Below are 19230 nucleotides of genomic sequence, written 5' to 3'. Positions count from 1 at the left end.
TCTGATTCTGTGCTGTGAACTTCGCCCAATGTTCCTCCAAGATTAGTTGTGAAATTCACTGTTTGTTAATTTTCCCAAATGCATCCGATGTCCAGTGACACATGAATTCAAAAGCAGCAAAGGCAGTAACTGTGCAGGTTCTCTCTCTCTCTCTCTCTCTCTCTCTCTCTCTCTCTCTCTCTCCTGCACCGTCCTCACCATGTGCTTCCTTTGTCTGTTCTTTTCCCTTTTAAAACTGATGTTGTTTTGACTTTTTTTCCAAAGTTCCAAAACAATGCGACAGCATATAAAACAGTAATTGCTGCTCCTGGAATTTGAGGAAATCACCTCCAGCACCTAAAATACCTCAAAAAAGGAGCAGCTCTTACAAGTTGAAATGTTTCCCGTCCTCCATCTTGGATTACCCAGAATCCTGAATATCTCTTGCTCACAGACAGAATGCAGGTCCCTGCTGATGAGCTGCTAATGTGGTTTGCCCTTTTAAAAAGCTGGTCGAACACTTAGAGTTGAAAAGTGATCAATGGACTGAGGTAAATGACAGATTGATGATTTCTGAGCAGCAATTTCCAGCAATTGTAAAACTCTAGCTCCTGATTCACCGTCTCCAAATTAACCAGCAATTTATCCTCAATCAAAACTGAAATGTTGCTCATTTTTTTCACAGTGGATACTTTGAGTTGTATTGAATGGTGGGAAAGATTAAACAATTATCACTTGCAGCGAGTGCTGAGGATAAAAAGAATGTTTTTGTGAATCCTACTATTTTCTCCCTTGTTGTCCAAGCAGCTGAATTTCTATTGGATGGGAATGTGATTTCTGATCATTCCCCACTTTCCAAGATTTCCATGCCCTGTAACACCCTCCAAAGTTACAGCAGATGGGAAGCCCCTGCAAGCACTTTCCCCTCAGCTCCAACACCCTCCCTCCCTGCCCTGTGACTAGTTGCTCCAAGCTGAGCCCGAGCTGCCTGGAATGATCTGTCACTGTGATTCCTGACAGTGTCTGCACAGCCCTCCCTGTGTTACAGCTGCTGACTACACCTTGGGTTCCCTGGGTGCCAGCCATATTCTGATGCCAAGGCAAAACTGTTTCTCATGACAATTTATTCAACGGTGGCTTTTCTGATTGTGTCTACATCTGAGTATCTGTGATTTCTAGCAAAGTTCATTCCATTAACTGTGTTTATCACTCTTTGGAATCTGTTCTCTGTGTAACCAAAGCAAGAGATTGATGTACAGTCAGAATGCTCCTTTCTGTGACCTGGCAGAATGCATTTAGATTCCTTGGAATATTCATCTTCCTTGTGTATTTTTCAGGAATGATCCAGGTTCATCCAGCATTCCCGGGACTGATCAAGCCCCGCAGCTCACTGCTCCAGGTACTGTCTGTACTCTAACTGACCGATCATTGTCCATTTCAGAGACTCTAATTGAGAGAGTGTGAATCCTGGAGAGATATTCAGGGACAGACTGTTACATTGAGTTAAACCGTTCTCCAGCACAGAATAAAGCCCTTCGGCCCATTGAGTCTGCATCAGTTGAAAACTATCCCTACCCCTAACCTTAACCCTTCACACTTATTGCACAGATTGATGTCTTTGATAGATGAACCTTTTAACTTTCAGACCATTCAATGTAAATGAATGAAAAGCTATGGGTTTCCATTAAGGGAGCTGACCCGACTCTAGATTATTGTTCGGGCAATGGAGATGGAAATCTTCTCCTCAGTCACTGACCCTGGATAGATTCTTGGACAATAACCATTTCCGATTGCCTGAATCATCTGGCTGAGTAACTGGCTTGGCCCGGTCCTTGCTGCCTCGAGCTGTTCACGGCCAGTCTGTCTGCTGCTTCGGTATGGGTCAAGGAAAACAGTCCAGTTGGGTGTCACACGTCCCAAATGACTCCCAGTAGCTGGGCTGCTGTGGGGAACCTGAGGGTCGGGTTCATGCTCTGGGGAGAGGGGTTCAATTTTCACCATGGCAACTTGGAGAATTTACATTTAATTATTAAATCTGGAAGCATAAACTCAACTCTGTGATGGTAGCCATCTGAATTAACATTAGTTGTCGTCTTAAAAAAAGTTCTGGTTCGTCAGTCTCCTTCAGGGAAGCAAACTTACCATCTTTACCCAATCTGCCCGACAGGTGACTTCAGATCCCCATTTCAAACCTCAGTTGTCCTTTTAGGAGCGATTGAATGCAATGTGTCTGACTCTGACTTGCTGCCCTCTGAAATGGCCAAGCAAGCCTCTCACTTCAAGGGTGTTCAGGGATGGGCAACAAACGCTGGCCTTGCCTGTGAGACCCACATGCCTTGCAACTATTACATTTTCATCCATATGTTTATCCAATGACCATTAAATGCTCTTCAAGTTGGCGAGTCTACTGCTGTTGCAGGTAGCGTGTGCCATGCTTATACGAATCTCTAACTAAATAAGCTACCTCTGACATCTGTCCGATATCGTTCCCCCCTCAATTTAAAGCTATGCCCCTTCGTGCTTGCCATCACCATCTGAGGAATAAGGCTCTCACTGTCCACCCTATCTAACCCTCTGATTATTTTATGTTTCAATTAAGTCAGCTCTCAGCCTTCTTCTCTCTTATGGAAACAGCCTCAAGTCCCTCAGCCTTTCCTTGTAAGGCCTTCCCTCCATACCAGGCAACATCCTCAGAATGTCCTCTGCACCCTTTCCAAAGCTTCCACATCCTTCCTGTAATATGGTGGCCAGATCTGCATTCAATACTCCAAGTGCAGCCACACCAGAGTTTTGTATAGCTGCAGCATGACCTCATGGTTCCAACACTCAATCCCTTTACTAATGAAAGCTAACACATTGTATGCCTTCTTAGCAACTCTATCAACCTGGGGAGAAACTTTCAGAGAGCTGTGTGCATGGACACTGAGAACTCTCTGCTCAGCTACACCGCCAAGAATCTTACAATTAGCCCAGTACTCTGTACTCCTGTTACTCCTTCCTAAGTGAATCGTCTCACACTTTTCCACATTAAACTCCATTTGCCACCTCTCAGCCCAGCTCTGCAATTTATCTATGTCTCTCTTTAACGTACAACATCCTTCAACATGATCCACAACTCCACCAACCTGAGTGTCATCTGCAAATTTACTAACCCATCCATCAAAGCCCTCACCTGGGTCATCCACAAACGTGACCCAAAACAGATCCTTGCATACACCACTAGGAATTGAACTCCTGGATAAATATCTCCCAGCAACTATCACTCTCTGTCTCCTTTCACATAGCCAATTTCTGATCCAAACAACTAAATCACCCTCAATCCCATGCCTTTGTATTTTGTGCAGTAGCCTACCATGGGCAACCTTACCAAATGCCTTATTGAAATCCATATACACCAAATCAACAGCTCTCCCTCCCATCCACCTGTTTGTTCACCTTCACAAAGAACTCAATAAGGTTTGTAAGGCACGACCCTCACAAAACCATGTTGACAATCCCTAATTAACTTATTCCTTTCCAGATGATTATAAATCTTATCTCTTATAACCTTTTGCAACACGTTACCCTCGTTACTCACTGGTCTATGATTACCAGGGTTGTCTCTACACCCCTTATTGAACAAAGGAAAAACATTTTCCCTCCTCCAGTCTTCTGGTACCATTCCTGTTGACAATGACAACATAAAGATCAAAGTGAAAGGCTCATCAATCTCCTCCCTGGCTTTCCAGAGAACCCATGGTAAATCCCATCTGACTTATCTATTTTCACACTTTCCCGAATTGCTAACACCTCCTCCTTGTGACCATCAATCCCATCTCGTCTTGTAGCCTGTATCTCAGTATTTTCCTCGACAACATTATCTTTATCTTGTGTGAATACTGAGGAAAAAATATTCATTTACCGCTTCCCCTATCTCCTCTGACTCGATGTACAACTTCCCACTACAATCCTTGTATTGGCCCTAGTCTTACTCTTTTATTCCTGATATCCCTATGAAAAGCCTGAGGGTTTTCCTTGATCCGATCTGACAATGGTGTCTTATGTCCCCTCCTGGCTCCTCTTAAGTCTCTTTTTAGGTTTTTCCTGGCTAACTTGTCACCCTCAAGCACCCTCACTGAGCCTTCATATCTCATCCTAACATAAGCCTTCTTCTTCCTCTTGACAAGAGATTCAACTTCCTGAGTAAACCATGGCTCCCGCGGTCAGAAACTTCCTCCCTGCCTGACAGGTACATATCTATCAAGGACCCACAGTAACTGTTCCTTGTATAAGCTGCACATTTCAATTGTGCCCATCCCCTCCAGTTTCCTTGCCCATCCCATGCATCCTAAATCTTGCCTAATCACATCGTAGTTGCCTTTCCTCCAGCTCATAAATCTTGTCCTGAAATATATACCCATCCCTTTCCATTGCTAAATAAACTTAACCAATTTGTGGTCACTATCACGAAAGTGCTCAACTACCTCCAAATTGAACACCTGGCCAGGTTCATTACCCAGTACCAAATCTGACGTGGCCTCGTCCCTTGTTGGCCTGTCTGTGTACTGTGTCAGGAAACGCTGCTGCACACATTGGACAACAACTGACCCATCTAAAGTACTTGAAGTATAGTATTGCTAGTCAATATTTGGAAAGTTAAAGACCCCATAACAACGACTGTGTCACTCTTGCTCCTATCCAGAATCATCTTTGCTATCCTTTCCTCTACATCTCTGGAACTATTTGGAGGCCTATAGAAACCTCCTGACAGGGTGACCTCACCTTTCCTGTTTTTAACCTCAGCCCATACTATCTCAGTAGAGAGTTCTCAAATGTCCTTTCAGCAATCATAATACTGTCCTTGACTAACAATGCCACCACACACCCCTCCCCCCACCTTACCATCTTCCCTGTTCTTACTGAAACATCTAAATCCTGGAACTGCAACAACCATTCCTGTCCCTACTCTACCTATATCTCCAAAATGGTCACAACATCGAAGTGGGAGAAAGTGAGGACTGCAGATGCTGGAGATCAGAGCTTAAAAATGTGTTGCTGGAAAAGCACAGCAGGTCAGGCAGCATCAAAAGAACAGGAGAATCGACAATTCAGGCATAAGCCCTTCTTCAGGATGTTTGATTCCTGAAGAAGGGCTTATGCCCGAAACGTCGATTGTCCTGTTCCCTTGACGCTGTCTGACCTCCTGCGCTTTTCCAGCAACACATTTTTAAGCACAACATCGAAGTCCCAGGTACCAACCCATGCTGCAAGTCCAATATTTCACCTGCTCCGATCACATCTCTAACTCAGAGAATGATGTGGTGCCCACTGAGCCATTGCTGATATTTAAGGACAAGCCTGTCGATGCATGGTCCCTTATCATTCCTGTTTGTGTTCCAGATCAGGACAGTTCCATCCTCTATGCTGAGATTGACAGCAACAGAACAGGTAAATGGCTGTCCCTTAAAGGTTTTGAGCAATTGTCTAATTGATAATCAGATTCTATAATCAAACTAAGAGAACATTTTGTCTTTGTTAAAGGTGGCAAGAGATTCACAAACAGTCTGTCAGAAGGCCGTGAGTCAACGTTTGTTTCTATATTGAGAAAGTGTATCGTTTGAGATCACTCCCACTCCCCCATATCTTTAAGAGCTGATTTCACTGGGGGTCTGGTTTCCTGAGGAGGAGTTGCAGTGTTGATGTTTGAAGCTGCAGTGGGAAACTGGTCAACTCATAGAATTCGTGCCTGGTCACCGTCAGAGAATCATCCCAAATGAGAACTCCCAGTTCAGTTTTAACTGACCTTGAATTCTCCCCTGATGAGGTCTTCATGATGCGAGTCTGACCCAGTACCATTCCCTCAGAAGACGATTGTTGAAGGGTGGTCGGGTCTGATAAACGTGATCGAATTTTTAAGGAGTATTGAAGGATGGTTGATTGGGTGTTTGATATTGACCATCAATGCGGATGTTAGCAAGGTGTTTGGGGAAGTTCCACAAGGCAGACTGGGCACAAAATCAAAGGGTCATGGGATCCAGGGGAAAGTGGCGAGATTGATCCAAATCAGGAGACATTGAGTTATTGTGAGCGGGTAGTTTTGTGACTGCGATGCTGCTCCGAGTGCCACTCAGAACCAGTTCCCTCAGTGTTCAGGTTCTATCAAAGTTTGGACATGTCTGTAGGAGTCATGATTGAGAAACAAACAGACAAACTCAGCAGGTCTGGAGAAAAGAAATGGAAGAAAGCTACAACATGAAGGGACATAGGGGTACTTGTGCACAAAACAAAGGTGCAGCAGAGATTGAGCAGGATGTTCCCTGATTTGGTGTGTGTTAACTATCAGGAGAACTTGGTCAAACCTGGATTTATTTTTGCGAGAGTATTGGAGGGTGAGGGGAGACCTAACAGAAATACATAAATTTATGAGAGGCAGGGATAGGGGGCGCAGTCAGTTTTCTTTCAAAGAGTGGAGATGTCATATACAAGCGGCAAAAATTTGAGGTGAATGAGGAAAAATTTGAGGGTGATTTGTGAGGATAACTTTCAACAAAGAGAATGGTAGATGTCTGGAACAGGTTACCAGGGGAGGTGATAGAAGCAGATACGTTAGCAACATTTAAGAGCCATTTAGACAGGCCCATAAACAACAGGAACAGAGAGGGATGGACCATGTGCTGGGAAATGGGATTAGTTTAGAATGGCATCATGGTTTGCACTGACATGGTGGACCAAAGGCCATGTTCCTGCACTGTACTGTTCCATGTTCTGTATTCTATGTTTAGAGAGACAGGAACCATCAACACATCTAAAACCCAGGAGAAAGTGTGGACTGCAGATGCTGGAAATCAGAGTCAAAATGTGTGGTGCTGGAAAAGCACAGCTGGTTCGGCAGCATCCGAGAGGCAGGAGAGTCGATGTTTCAAGTATAAACTCTTCATCAGGAATGAGTCTTCTGCTCCTCGGATGCTGCCTGACCGGCTGTGCTTTTCCAGCACCAACCTTTTTGACTCCGACATTTAAAACTCACTTGGATAAGGATTTGAAGAACATGAGTCTCCAGGGCTATGGACCAGGAGCTGGGCAGTGGGATGTTCTAGAGAGCTCTTTATCAATCAACACATATACAATGGGCTGAATAGCCTCCTCCTCTTGTTCGGGAAACCTTCCAATATAAATCAATAGAAATTGCTGGAGAAACTCAGCAGGTCTGGCAGCATCTGTGGAGAGAAACCAGAGTTAAAATTTCAAATCCTTCTTCAGAACTGTCTGTAGCTGGGGAAAAGTGGTATCTATGGTAAAGACAGGTGGTGTGGGAGGGGAAAAGGAGTGAGCAGATAGGTGGAGATGGAGCCCAGAGAGAGTGAATGGAAGTCAGATCATCAAAAGGATGGGAGGGAGAATGAAAAGCTGATAGTGGGGACAATAAGTTGGTGAAAATGGTTTGGCTGTGCTGAAAACAACTCATGTCACGGCAGGGCCTGAGGTGTGAGGATGGATAAAACACCTCATTCTGGCTGTAAAATTATTTAGAACTCAATACTGAGGCCAGGAAGCTGCAGGGTGCCCATGTGGAGAATGAGATGCTGTTCTTCCAACTTGCACTGAGCACCGCTGGAGTGCTGTGGAAATGGTGGTTAATGATCCTCTGGATATGGATGCTGGTGCGATGATAGATGAGGGCAAGGCAAGGGAAGGGAAGTGATGAGGGCAGAAATGCAGGAGATGGATTGGACACGGCTGAGGGCCTTGTCAACCATGGTGATGGAGAATCCTTGGTTGAGGATAAAGCTTGACATTTCGGAGGTCCCCTGTGCAGAATGTGGCCCCATCAGACAGATGTGGTGGGCTTGGAGAAACTGGGAGAATGGAACAGAGTCTTTACAGGAAGCAGGGTGTGAGGATGGGGAGTCAAGGTAACTGTGGGAGACTGAGATTGTCATGAATATTGGTGGCCGGCCTATCCCCAGAAATAGAAACTGAGATGTCAAGGAAGGGAAGGGAGGAGTCAGAGATCAGGTGAAGGTGAGAGCTGGGTGGATATTGGAAGTGAAATTGATTAGATTAGATTCGATTACTTACAGTGTGGAAACAGGCCCTTCGGCCCAACAAGTCCACACCGACCCACCGAAGTGCAACCCACCCATTCCCCTACATTTTCACCTTTACCTTACACTACGGGCAATTTAGCTTGGCCAATTATACCTGACCTGCATATCTTTGGACTGCGGGAGGAAACCAGAGCACCCGGAGAAAACCCACGCAGACACGGGGAGAATGTGCAAACTCCACACAGTCAGTTGCCTGAATTGAACCCGGGTCTCTGGCGCTGTGAAACAGCAGTGCTAACCACTGTGCCACCGTGCCGCCCATAATTGATCAAATATTCCAATTCTGGATGACAGAGGGAAGCAGCACTGATGATATCATCGACATACAGGAGAAAGAGTTGTGGGAGTGGTCTGAGGAGGCCTGGAATGAGGAATGTTCCACTTGCCCCACAATGAGAGAGACATAACTGGGGCCCAGGTGGGTATCGGTGGCCACACCAGTGAAGAGGAGGTGGCTGGATCTCACTAACCAGTAATTCTGACACTGATATAAAGTGGCAAAAGAATCACAGATGTAGTTGGGAAGGAATGGACAAAGGGAGGAAAAATTGAGTCAAGGGGAGAAGAGATAAGTTCCCTCAGGCAGGAAGAAGCAGGAACACTAGGTCTGCCTGGGCAGTCCAGCTATAGATTTTGGGAAGAAGGTGGAAGTGGGCAAGTCAGGATTGTGGGAATCTGAGCTTGGAGGCTGTGGGGGTGGTGTGGAGAGCCTGGATCAGATGAACTTTGTGACTGTTGTGGACACAACAGCCTGAGACCAGTCAATTTGGTGGACATAGGGGTGAATGGAGGAGGGCAGAAAAATTAAAATGACCCAGGAAATGTTAGCAGTTCTCAATGGAAAGGCAAAATCTCCGGTGTGAGATTATTGATGATCATTTCAATCTGTTCGACCACAACATTGATTACTCTTCTTCAGTCATTAATTTAAAATAAGCTTGCCTTCTTATCAGGAGTAGCTCCCTTGTTCCTTGTTACATTCAGTGTTAACTCTCTCCTGTCTCCCAGGAACAGATCCTTGATGTTGCGTTGACTCCTTCTTCTCTGGGACGGCTAATTAACATGTTGCTTTTAATTCCTTGATTACAGTTTCTCCTTGTCCCTTTCATCTCAGTACCACTGCATTTCAGAAAAAATCATTGTTGATTCATTCAAACTCTGAATCATTACCAAAGTTCTGAAGTTTACATTCTCACAGTCCCTCATTATTCTAAACTCCAGGGGAAACAAACCCAGCCTGTCCTCCCTCTCCTCATGAGACAACCTGCTTCTCAATCTCAGAAACCTCCTTTGAGCCAGCACCAATATCCTTCATTATGTACAGCATTTGAGATGTGATCTCAGAACTGCCTTGTATATCTAAAATAACATGTTTACGTTTGTATCCAATTCCTCTTTTATTCAAGGATAGCATTTTATTAACCTTCCTGATTCCATGGTGTAAGAGTGTACCTACCTTTGTGACCTGATTCCCACATCATGTTAGAATTCTGCAGTGGTTCTCCACTCACATATTTCTCTCCTTTTTCCCTGTGTTTAGTGTGTCTGCCCTGCCCAATGTCTGTACTCTGTGATCAATACAAGCTAATCCAACTCTCCTGTTCAGTGCTTTAACCAGATGATGACATCATGATCACATTGTGGTTTGTGGCAGCTTGCAGTAAGAAATTAGTTGACTGCAAACATAAAAATAGAGCTCCATCTGCTGTAAGGGGTTATTCAGTCCCCTGAGATCATGAAAAGTTAGGCGTAAATGCATTTATTTTCATTCTGGTAATGAGAAATGCAACAACCAGTTTGTGAAGAGTAATGTCCCACAAACAGCCCTGTGCTCAATCAGTTAGCCTGTGTATTTTCATGATGTATTCTGAGGGATGAGTGATGTTGAGGACACAATGATCTGGGTTGGGGGATGAGTGACAAGGACACAGTAGAGAGCTCCTCTGTTCTTCATTGAAGTAACGCATTTGGAATTGTTCACAACCACCTGAGAGAGCAGACCACTGCAACCTTTAACATCTCAGCCACAAGATAACACTTTAGACATTGCAGCGCTCCATTCGAACTGCTCCGAAGTCTCAGCATTGATCTTACATTGTAGCCACTGGAATGGGGAATTGAACCCACAACCTTCTAACTCCAAGGGGAATGTGGTGTTCACTGAGCTGTTGTTGATACCTAACAACAAACCGACCAATAAATATCCCCTTATCATTCCTGTTTGTGTTACAGATCAGGACAATTCCAGACTCTGTGCCAAGATTGACAGCAACAGAACAGGGAAATGGCTGCACCTTGGTGGTTTTGAGCTTTTGTCTTGATCTGAGATGAGATGAGTGACTGTTGTGGACAGAACAGCCTGAGAGTATTCAGTTCAGTGGGAGATAGGAGTGAATGGAGGAGGACAGAGAAATACAAAGACCAGTGTCAGTTCTCAATGAACAGGTCAAGTGCGGCTTAAAGGCCAGAGGGAGGGGTCCAGGTGGAGGAAGAGAGTTGGAGGTGGGTGAAGGGGTCTGTGGGATGGACAGAGGACTCCTGTCCAAAGAAATGGGCACAGAGGCAAAGGCAACGGAAGAAGAGATCAACATCATGTCGTGTCTGAACTTTGGTGAGGTGGGAGTGCAAAGTGATTAAAACTGAGACCTTTGCTGAATGTTCTGTACTCAGTATCGGAGAAGGGAGAGTGAATGTCCAACAAGAGGTGGAGGGAGGAGAATGGGGAGAGACAAGTGGGAGAGTGGGTGGAGGAAGGTTCCAGAGGGGTGGGGGTACATGGTATCGGGTGAATGAGCCGGAGAATTAAGTTGAACTGGGGCTCAGGACAGCTTTGAGACAGTGTGAAGGGGTGCTGATGGAGAGAGAGGTCAAGACTGTGTATATGATGGCACATAGCACTGAGTGTGGATCTCAGGATGGGGTGAGGGCAGCTGTCTGAGGAGTGATGGACATCATGGAGAGAGCTGTGATCCTGAGTGGATTCAAAACACAAGGGATGAAACTCATTCACTGTTTGTGTCAACGAATGACCCCATCCCGTCCCATCAATCCCTCTCATCCCTATAGCCTCGGTGCTAACACATGCTGTCTGACTACCAGCCTTTGGCCTTATCGAGAGGAGTGGGGACAAGGTAGGAGAGCGGAACTGAGCCTCCTCAGATCTGACCAGTTATGGTCTTAATGAATTGTGGAGAAAACTCGATGGGCCATCGGGCTTGCTCCTGCTGTGAAGTACGATGTACATATCTTCTAAAAATTGAAGCAGATGAGGTTCAAAGTTGCTGGTTGTGTGGTTTGAAAATTGGCTTTGGGCCAGGAAGCAGAGCGCTGTGGTCTGTGGTTTTAGTTCAGACTGGAGGGAAGTGTGCAGCGCTGGTGATATAATTGAAATGTGGGCCCGGTGGATCTCATTGATTCGATTAGATTCCCTACAGTGCGGAAACAGGCCCTTCGGATCAACAAGTCCACACCGACCCTCCAAAGAGCAACTCACCCAGACCCATTCCCCTACATTTACCAATTCACCAAACACGACAGGCAATTTAGCATGGCCAATTCACCTAACCTGCACATCTTTGGACTGTGGAAGGACATTGGAGCACCTGGAGGAAACCCACGCAGACACAGGGAGAATGTGCAAACTCTACACAGACAGTTGCCCGAGGTGGGAATTGAACCCGGGTCCCTGGCGCTGTGAGGCAGCAGTGCTAACCACTGTGTCACTGTGCCAACCCTTAATGAGCTCGGAGCCTCAGAGCCTCAGAACCATTTGTATTTAACAAGGTGATTGTGAATTGAAACATTATAAAACATCCTGCAAGATGACCAAATGTTCACAAGCTGCAGTAGTTGGTTAATGAATTGAAGAAGTCCCAAACAAACACACAAACAATGAAATGATTCAAAAATACAGAGGCAAAAGATTTTGAAGTTTTTATCTTTGGAAGAACAAGGAATGTGTCCAAACACTGTTCAGTTTCCTGACCGTGAGGATGTAGTCACTACATTCCTGTTCCTTACTACAGTTACATGGGATCACCACCACCTCCAAGTTCCCTTCCAAGCCACCCACTTTGTACTGACATGGAAATATATTGTCGTTCACTCACTGTCACTGGGTCACAATCCTGGAATTCCCTCCCCAGTGGCATTGTGGGTCTCCCAACATTTACACGGACTGATGATGAAAGCAAGGACTTTTTGCTGCCTTGTGGAGAACTTTGTTGTCAAACAGTCACTGCCATAGTTTCTGGAAGGTTGAGCTGTCTCAGCTGATCCAGTGTTGGATCACTTTCCCAATGGGCATCGAGAAGCAGAGTGCCCTCGTGGTCACCTATGGGCTGGACTGAGACTGGCATTGATGGGCAGAGCCAGTGATGTCAGCCCTGGGCACTGTTTTGAGGGAGGTGCCTCCCTAGCTATCGAGAGTGCTAAATGTATCCCGGAGTCTTAGCATATACAAGAGGTAGAATATTGAACTGACCAGTGATTTGTGGTTTGGTTTGGCAACACTCAAGCATTGGCCAAGTCCCTTGTTTGCAGCATTGAAGAGACCAAGGGTGGCTTGCTAGTCGGGTGCAGAATGTGAAAACAACAGTGATGTTATCAGTGCATACTGCATCTTATGTGGGTCTGTTGTGGTCATTTTATTATTGGCATGGATGAGACTGAGGTTGAAGAGATTTCTATCTGGGCCGTGTTTAATCCTGACACCAGAGGTCAAAGCTGCTGTTTGGTAGATTATAGATAATATGGAGCTATCACACAGCATTGCTTTACTCTGGTCCTGTTCCTTGAAGACATCCGTTCCCGAAGATGTCAAGTCATCCCAAAGCTGTTGCAGAATTTGGAAGAAGTTTCTGGACATTCCAACTTTTAAGAGTATGATTCATCAAGTGATTTACTGAGTCATCTGCTGTGATCAGGTTGAGAAATGTAATACAGAGTTCCTGGAGTTGTGTTTGACATTTTACTTGGATTTGTCTGACAGCAAAGGCCACGTTGGAGATTCCATTGGAAGGTTGAAAGCTGTAGTGTGTCTTTGGGAGGATTCCCACAGCCACACAAAGTAGGAGAGTCAGAGAATGTGTATCAGGATGTTCTCCACTAAGGACAAGATGCTCCACCATTCAATAGGATCATGTCTGAGCTTGTAGTTCAACACCACTTTCCTGCACTATTCCCTTACCCCTCAATGTTTTTAGTGCCGGGAAATCTATCAATCTCATTCATGAATATACTCAATAGTTAAGCTTCCACAGCTCTTTGATGAGAGAATTCCCAAGATTAACTGCTTCGAAACAATAAATTCCCCCTTATCTCAGTTCCACCCACCTATCCCTCATTCTGAGACTGTATTCCCTGGTTCAAGCCAGTGTATGACACTCACTCTGTAACAAGTGAATCCTTTTGTTGATATGGAAATCTGATCCGTTCACCACATTCCAGATGGGATCTCACCAAAGATCGATATAATTGCAGTGAGATGTCAGGAATTAAGGGAGGGCCGCATCAGGAGTGAAGGAAGGCCTGAACCAGGAGTGAGTAAACTACCCTAGATCTCTTCAATGCTTCCAAGGGTTGTACCATTTACTGTATACTTCCCTCTTGCATTAGACCTTACGCATCACCACATGTCTCTCCAAATTAAATTTCAGCAGCCATTTCTGTGCCCAAGTCTACACCTTTATATGTCCTGCTGTATCCTCTGGCAATCTTCCTCACTATCCAAAGCTCCCTCAATCTTTGTGTCATCTGCAAACTTACTAAACATACCACCTACAATATTCTCCAAAATATTTATAAATGTTGTGAACTAACAGGGGTCCCAACACTGACTCCTGTGGATCACCAATGGTCACAGATTTCCAGTCAGAAAAACACCCTTCCACCACTACTCTCTGTCGTCTATGACTAAGCCAATTCTGCATCCATCTTACCACCTCTCCGCAGATCCATGTGACTTCAATTTCAGAATCAGCCTGCCATGAAAAACTTTGTCAAAGGCCTTATGAAAGTCCATGTGGACAATATCTATCACCCTGTCGTTGTCAATCATGAAACTTGCTCAAAAGGCTGAATCAAGTTTCTGTGACATGACCTTCCTGCACAAAACCATGTTGCCTCGTGTTAATAAGAAGATATTTTTTCAAATTGAGTAAAGCCAGTCATTCAGAATCTACTCCAATATTTTCCCTACCACGGACGTAAAGCTCACCATCCTGTAAGTTCCTGTATTATCCCTGTTGCCCTCAAACAAAGGGACAATGTTGGCTCTTCTCCAGTGCTCTGGGACCTGTCCTGTGACTAAACAGAATCCAAGGATTCTGTACAAGCTCCCAACAATGTGCTTCCTCACCTCGATGAGTCAGAGGAGGCAAATCTCTGTTTCTTTCTATTAAAATATCTGTTTCTGTACCCTCCATTTACCAAAATAAATGGAAAATCATCCTGTACAATGTTTCTAAATGCAGACTTGCTGCAGTGCAATCTTTGAGACTGGCTGCTGCTTTCCATCACTTCCTGATGACATTGGCTTCCTCTTCGAGCATGTGGCACCTTGTAGCCCTGTATAAATCTGCTCACTGACAGCCCCTCTCATTCTTCAACAATTACTGTACCTTACACCAGTGTCCTTTTGTGGGACTGGAGTCACATGTAGGCCAGACCAGGGATGCAATGGGATGCATTGAAGAAGGAAATAAGGAGAGTCCAGGGTTAAAGGGTGGGACCAACAAATCCAGTGAACCTTGAATACTGAGTAATACACAGCATTGGATGAAGGGAAAAGGGAGGCTTATGGCAGGTACTGAGAATTCAAAACAGTAGCAATTTCTGGAGGATTATAAAATGTGCAAGTGGGAAATTAAAGTGGTGATTCGGAGTGCTAAAAGAATATATGAAAGTATACTGACAGGTAATATAAAGAAGCATCCAAAATATTGAAAGGAATATTCAAAGAGAGGAACTGCTGAGTGGTATGGGCAGCAAAAAGTAGATAAATCTCCAGGGCAGGATGAAATGTATCTCAGGTTGTTGAGTGAGGCAGGGGAGAAAATAGCAGGGGCTTTGGAAATAATTTTCCATTCCTCTCCGGCTGCAGGAGAGGTGCTGGAGGACAGGAGGACAGCCAGTCTGGTACCTCAAGAAGGGAACAAATGATAAACCAGGAAACTTCAGGCTAGTCAGTCTCAACTCTGTGTCAAAACGTGTGGCAGATCAGGCTGATGAACGGCTCGTGCCCAAAACATCGACACTCCTGCTCCTCAGATGCTGCCTGAGCTGCTGTGCTTTTCCAGTGCCACACTGTTTGACTCTGACTCTCCAGCATGTGCAGTCCTCACTTTCTCTCAGTCTATACTCAGTGGGGTGGAAACTGTTTGAAGTAATTCTGAGGGACGGAATGGATCTGCATTTGGAGGAACAGGGATCAATCATGAACATGGATTTGTTCAGGAAGTGATATCTTAACAACGTTCCTGAATTTTTTTTGAAGAGGCTTCCAGATGTATAGACACGGGGAATGAATTTGATGCATCTTTTTAATACAAAGGGAGATAGATTTTAAAAGAGATCTTATTGAATGATGGAGCAGGCTTGAAGGACCAGATCGGTAGCATCTGTGATGCAGGAGAATTGACGTTTCGAGTATAAGCCCTTCATCAGGAAGGATCTTTCTTCCTGATGGAAGTCTTCTTCCCGAAATGACGACTCTCCTGCATCTCAGATGCTGCCTGACTGGCTGTGCTTTTCCAGCTCCACACTCTTCGACTCTAATCTCCAGCATTCACAGTCCTCACATTCTCCTCGAGGGGTCAGATAACCCTCTCCTGCTCCTATTTCTTATGTTCTTGTGTCTTCTTGGACTTCGGCAAAACTTTTGACCAGGTTCCACATGGAAAAATGATAGCAAAGGTGAGAGCCCATGGGATCGAAGGAAATTTGGCGTAAATTGGATGCACAACTTGCTGACTGGAAGGAAACAGAGGGTGATGATCGAGGGGCATTTTTGTGACTGGAAGTGTGTGTCCTGGGGAATCCCACAGGGGTCACTGTTGGGGCCCTTGCTATTTGCGGTTTGTCGTAAATGATTTAGACTTGAATGAAGAAGGGTTGATTAATATGGTCCCAGATGATAAACAAATAGTTGGGGTAGTAAATATTGAGGAGGATAGCCTTAGACAACAAGAGGATCTTTACGGGCTGGTCAGATAGACTGATCAGGAGCAAACAGTATCCAACATGGATAAGTGTGAGGTGATACACTTGGGCAGGACGGAAAAGGGAAGGGAAGGCTTAATGAGCAATAGGACCCTGGGAAACACCAAGGATCAGAGCGACCTTGGTGTGCATGTACACCAGTCCCTTAATGTATCGGGACAGGTGGATAACATGGATAAAAAACCCTATGGGATACTTCCCTTTATTAGTTGAAGCATAGAGCTTAATTCAGAGCAGTGAGGTTATGTTGGAACTGGGTGAAAAATTGGTTAGGTCACAGCTAAAGAATTGTGTGAAGTTCAGGAATCCACATTATGGGACAGAGAGATTTGCCAGGATGTTACCTGGGCTGGAGAGTTTCAATTCTGAAGAGAATTTGGATAGATTGTTTTCTCCAGGGAGGAGGAGATTGAGAGGAGACATGATTAAGATGCGTAAAATTATGAGGGACATAAATACAGTTGAATTGAAAATGGTTTCCCCATGATGGAGTGTTCAGTGACCATGGGACATTAATTTAAGGTACTGGGCAGGGTGTTTGTTTTTATTCATTCATGAAACATGCATATCACTGGCTGGCCAGCATTCATTGCCCATTCCTTGTTGACCTCTTGAGAAGATGGCGATGGGCTGCCTTCTTAAACCCTTACAGTCCACGTGCTGGATGTAGACCCATAATGCCTTGAGGGAGTGAATTCCATGATTTTGACCGAACAAGAGTGAAGGAGTGATGATATATTTCCAAGCCAGGATGGTGAGTGCCTTGGAGGGGAATTTGCAGGTGATGGTGTTCCCCTTTATCTGCTGCCACTGAACGTTTCGCTGGAGATGGTCGTGGGTTGGGAAGGTGATGTCTGAGGATCTTTGGTGAGTGTTAGAGGTTTATCGGAGATGTGAGGGAAACCTTTTCACTCGGAGGATGGCGGGAAAATGGAAGTCATTGCTTTTAAGGGTGACACAGACATGAAACCCTCATAATGTTAAAGACCTGTTTAGGTGTGCACTTGCAATGTCGATGTATAAGGCATTGGGGCAACTGCTGGATAATAGAATTGGAATGGGTAGATGGTTGGTTTTGACCAGCATGGACTCAATGGGCCAAAGGGCCTTTTACTGTGCTCTAGATCTCTATGACTCTATGATTAAGACCATTAGGGGTCTTGTGGTAACGTGGTAATGTCCCTCCTTCAAAGCCCGGACACCTCCATGAAGTCCCACTTGATCCATGGGTGTGTAATAATATCTCTAATCAATGTGTTTGGAAAATATCTCCAGGAAAGTATTACTCACTTGAAATATCTGGCAATGGGCATCAAAGTGCCACATCTTAGCATAGTGAGGGGATGGTAAGTGGGTTCTGGAAGGGGTAGCATAAAAGGTATGCCTTAGTAAGGGGCACACTTTGAATTTAACTCCCAATAAGTTCCCTCATGTAAACTGTGATCCACAATATCTCTGAGACACTGTGAACCGTGATTCTTTAAAATCATGGACCGACTGGGTGTACATTGTGGAGGAGCAGGATGTGTTTCCCTCTGCAATGGAGGGGATTGGCTCAGAGTGCTGGGTGCAGGGTTTTATAACCTGAACCATGGGACTGTGGGAAAATTGGAAACCCTGGGATAGGGTTGGGAATCATGGAATCAGGAACCTCCATGGGAAGGCATCTGAGACTTCCCGACTTGGAGAATGTGGAAAGATCGTTTATGCTCTTCTTTTCTTGAGAACTTCAATCAAATCATCCCAAACCTTCCAGTGCAACAGGATACAAACATAATTTGTGATCCCACACCTTGTAATTTAACTCTGTGAGACCTGATGTCATCATTCTGCACCACACTCTTTCTCAGGTCAGAATATCCTTCCCAAGGTGTGGTGCCCAGAACGGCTCCTGAATTGAAAAAGAAATAAAATTAAAGATTATCCTTCTCAGGTTCAAATTCTTCCACGGCATTGGGTCTGTCATCCTCATATACTCACAATATTTCCAAATCTGGCCCCTCCATATCCCTTCCTGTAAATGTAAACTCACCATAGTCCCAGAGGGCATTGGGCTGTTCTCTCATTAGGGAGGAAAAGCTCGGCAAACGTGAGGACTGCAGGTTCTGGAGATCAGAGTCTAGATTAGAGTGATGAAGGGCTTTTGCCCGAAATGTCGATTTTCCTGCTCCTCGGATGCTGCCTGACCTGCTGTGCTTTTCCAGCACCACTCTGATCTACACTCATTAGAGAGAGATGTGTGGTGGTGGTTTCACCGGACTGTAATAGTAACATCACTGGGGTCTAATTTTCAATCTCCAAGACTGTGAGAATCCCTGTCCAAACCTCTCCAACTCTCTTTCCCCCTTTTAAGTCACTCCTTAAGACATGCGTGTTGGAACACCACCTGTCCAAATAACTCCGAATATGGTTTGATGTCTGATTCTCATGCAGTTCACTGAACATTTTCCAATGGTAAAGCTGTGATGTGAATCCAGGATTCTGTACGATTCTTTGATTCTAGAGTCAGAAAGCTGATGCAGTCAGGCAGTTTCAGAGTGAATACTGTTTGTATTACAGCTCAGCCTGATTCCTGTACCTATGCCAGCATCGTGTTTGACAGCAACAGAAAAGGTAACCAGCTACATACTTTTTTCCCACATAGTGGTATTTCTAAACATTTAAAATACATCCTCCTCACTAACAGACTGTTCTCTTTCATTTCAAGGTGGCAAGACTCTCCGGGTTGCTGATTCAGAAGAGAGTGAGTCAGTTTTGTCCTTTCAGAATCCTAATCCTAATCCTTTCTCATTTCCCAATCCCTGAAGCCCATTCTCCAATGTGTGGGACAGTGCTAGGTGGGCCTGGGTGATCCATTTCCTTGTTATTTGAGACCCCAACGTTGGGTGGCGCCATTATGGAGATTTGATCACATGACGTTAAAGTCCCATTCCCTCACCACGAA

General features: G+C 44.9%; 1 long non-coding RNA gene across 1 annotated transcript; it reads left to right on the top strand.

The window, feature by feature from the left end:
- The first annotated feature begins 1356 nt into the window (after positions 1–1356).
- Positions 1357–19029, top strand: LOC140492628 (uncharacterized). Its single transcript, XR_011963591.1, has 5 exons — positions 1357–1378; positions 5359–5406; positions 5500–5535; positions 18846–18899; positions 18994–19029. It is a non-coding gene; the product is annotated as an uncharacterized lncRNA (long non-coding RNA).
- Positions 19030–19230: the final 201 nt, after the last annotated feature.

This window comes from Chiloscyllium punctatum, chromosome 2 (genome assembly GCF_047496795.1).
Source record: "Chiloscyllium punctatum isolate Juve2018m chromosome 2, sChiPun1.3, whole genome shotgun sequence".
Classification (NCBI taxonomy): Eukaryota; Metazoa; Chordata; class Chondrichthyes; order Orectolobiformes; family Hemiscylliidae; genus Chiloscyllium; species Chiloscyllium punctatum.
The sequence above is the reverse complement of the archived record's forward strand: the minus strand, read 5'-3'. Positions and strand labels throughout refer to the sequence as shown.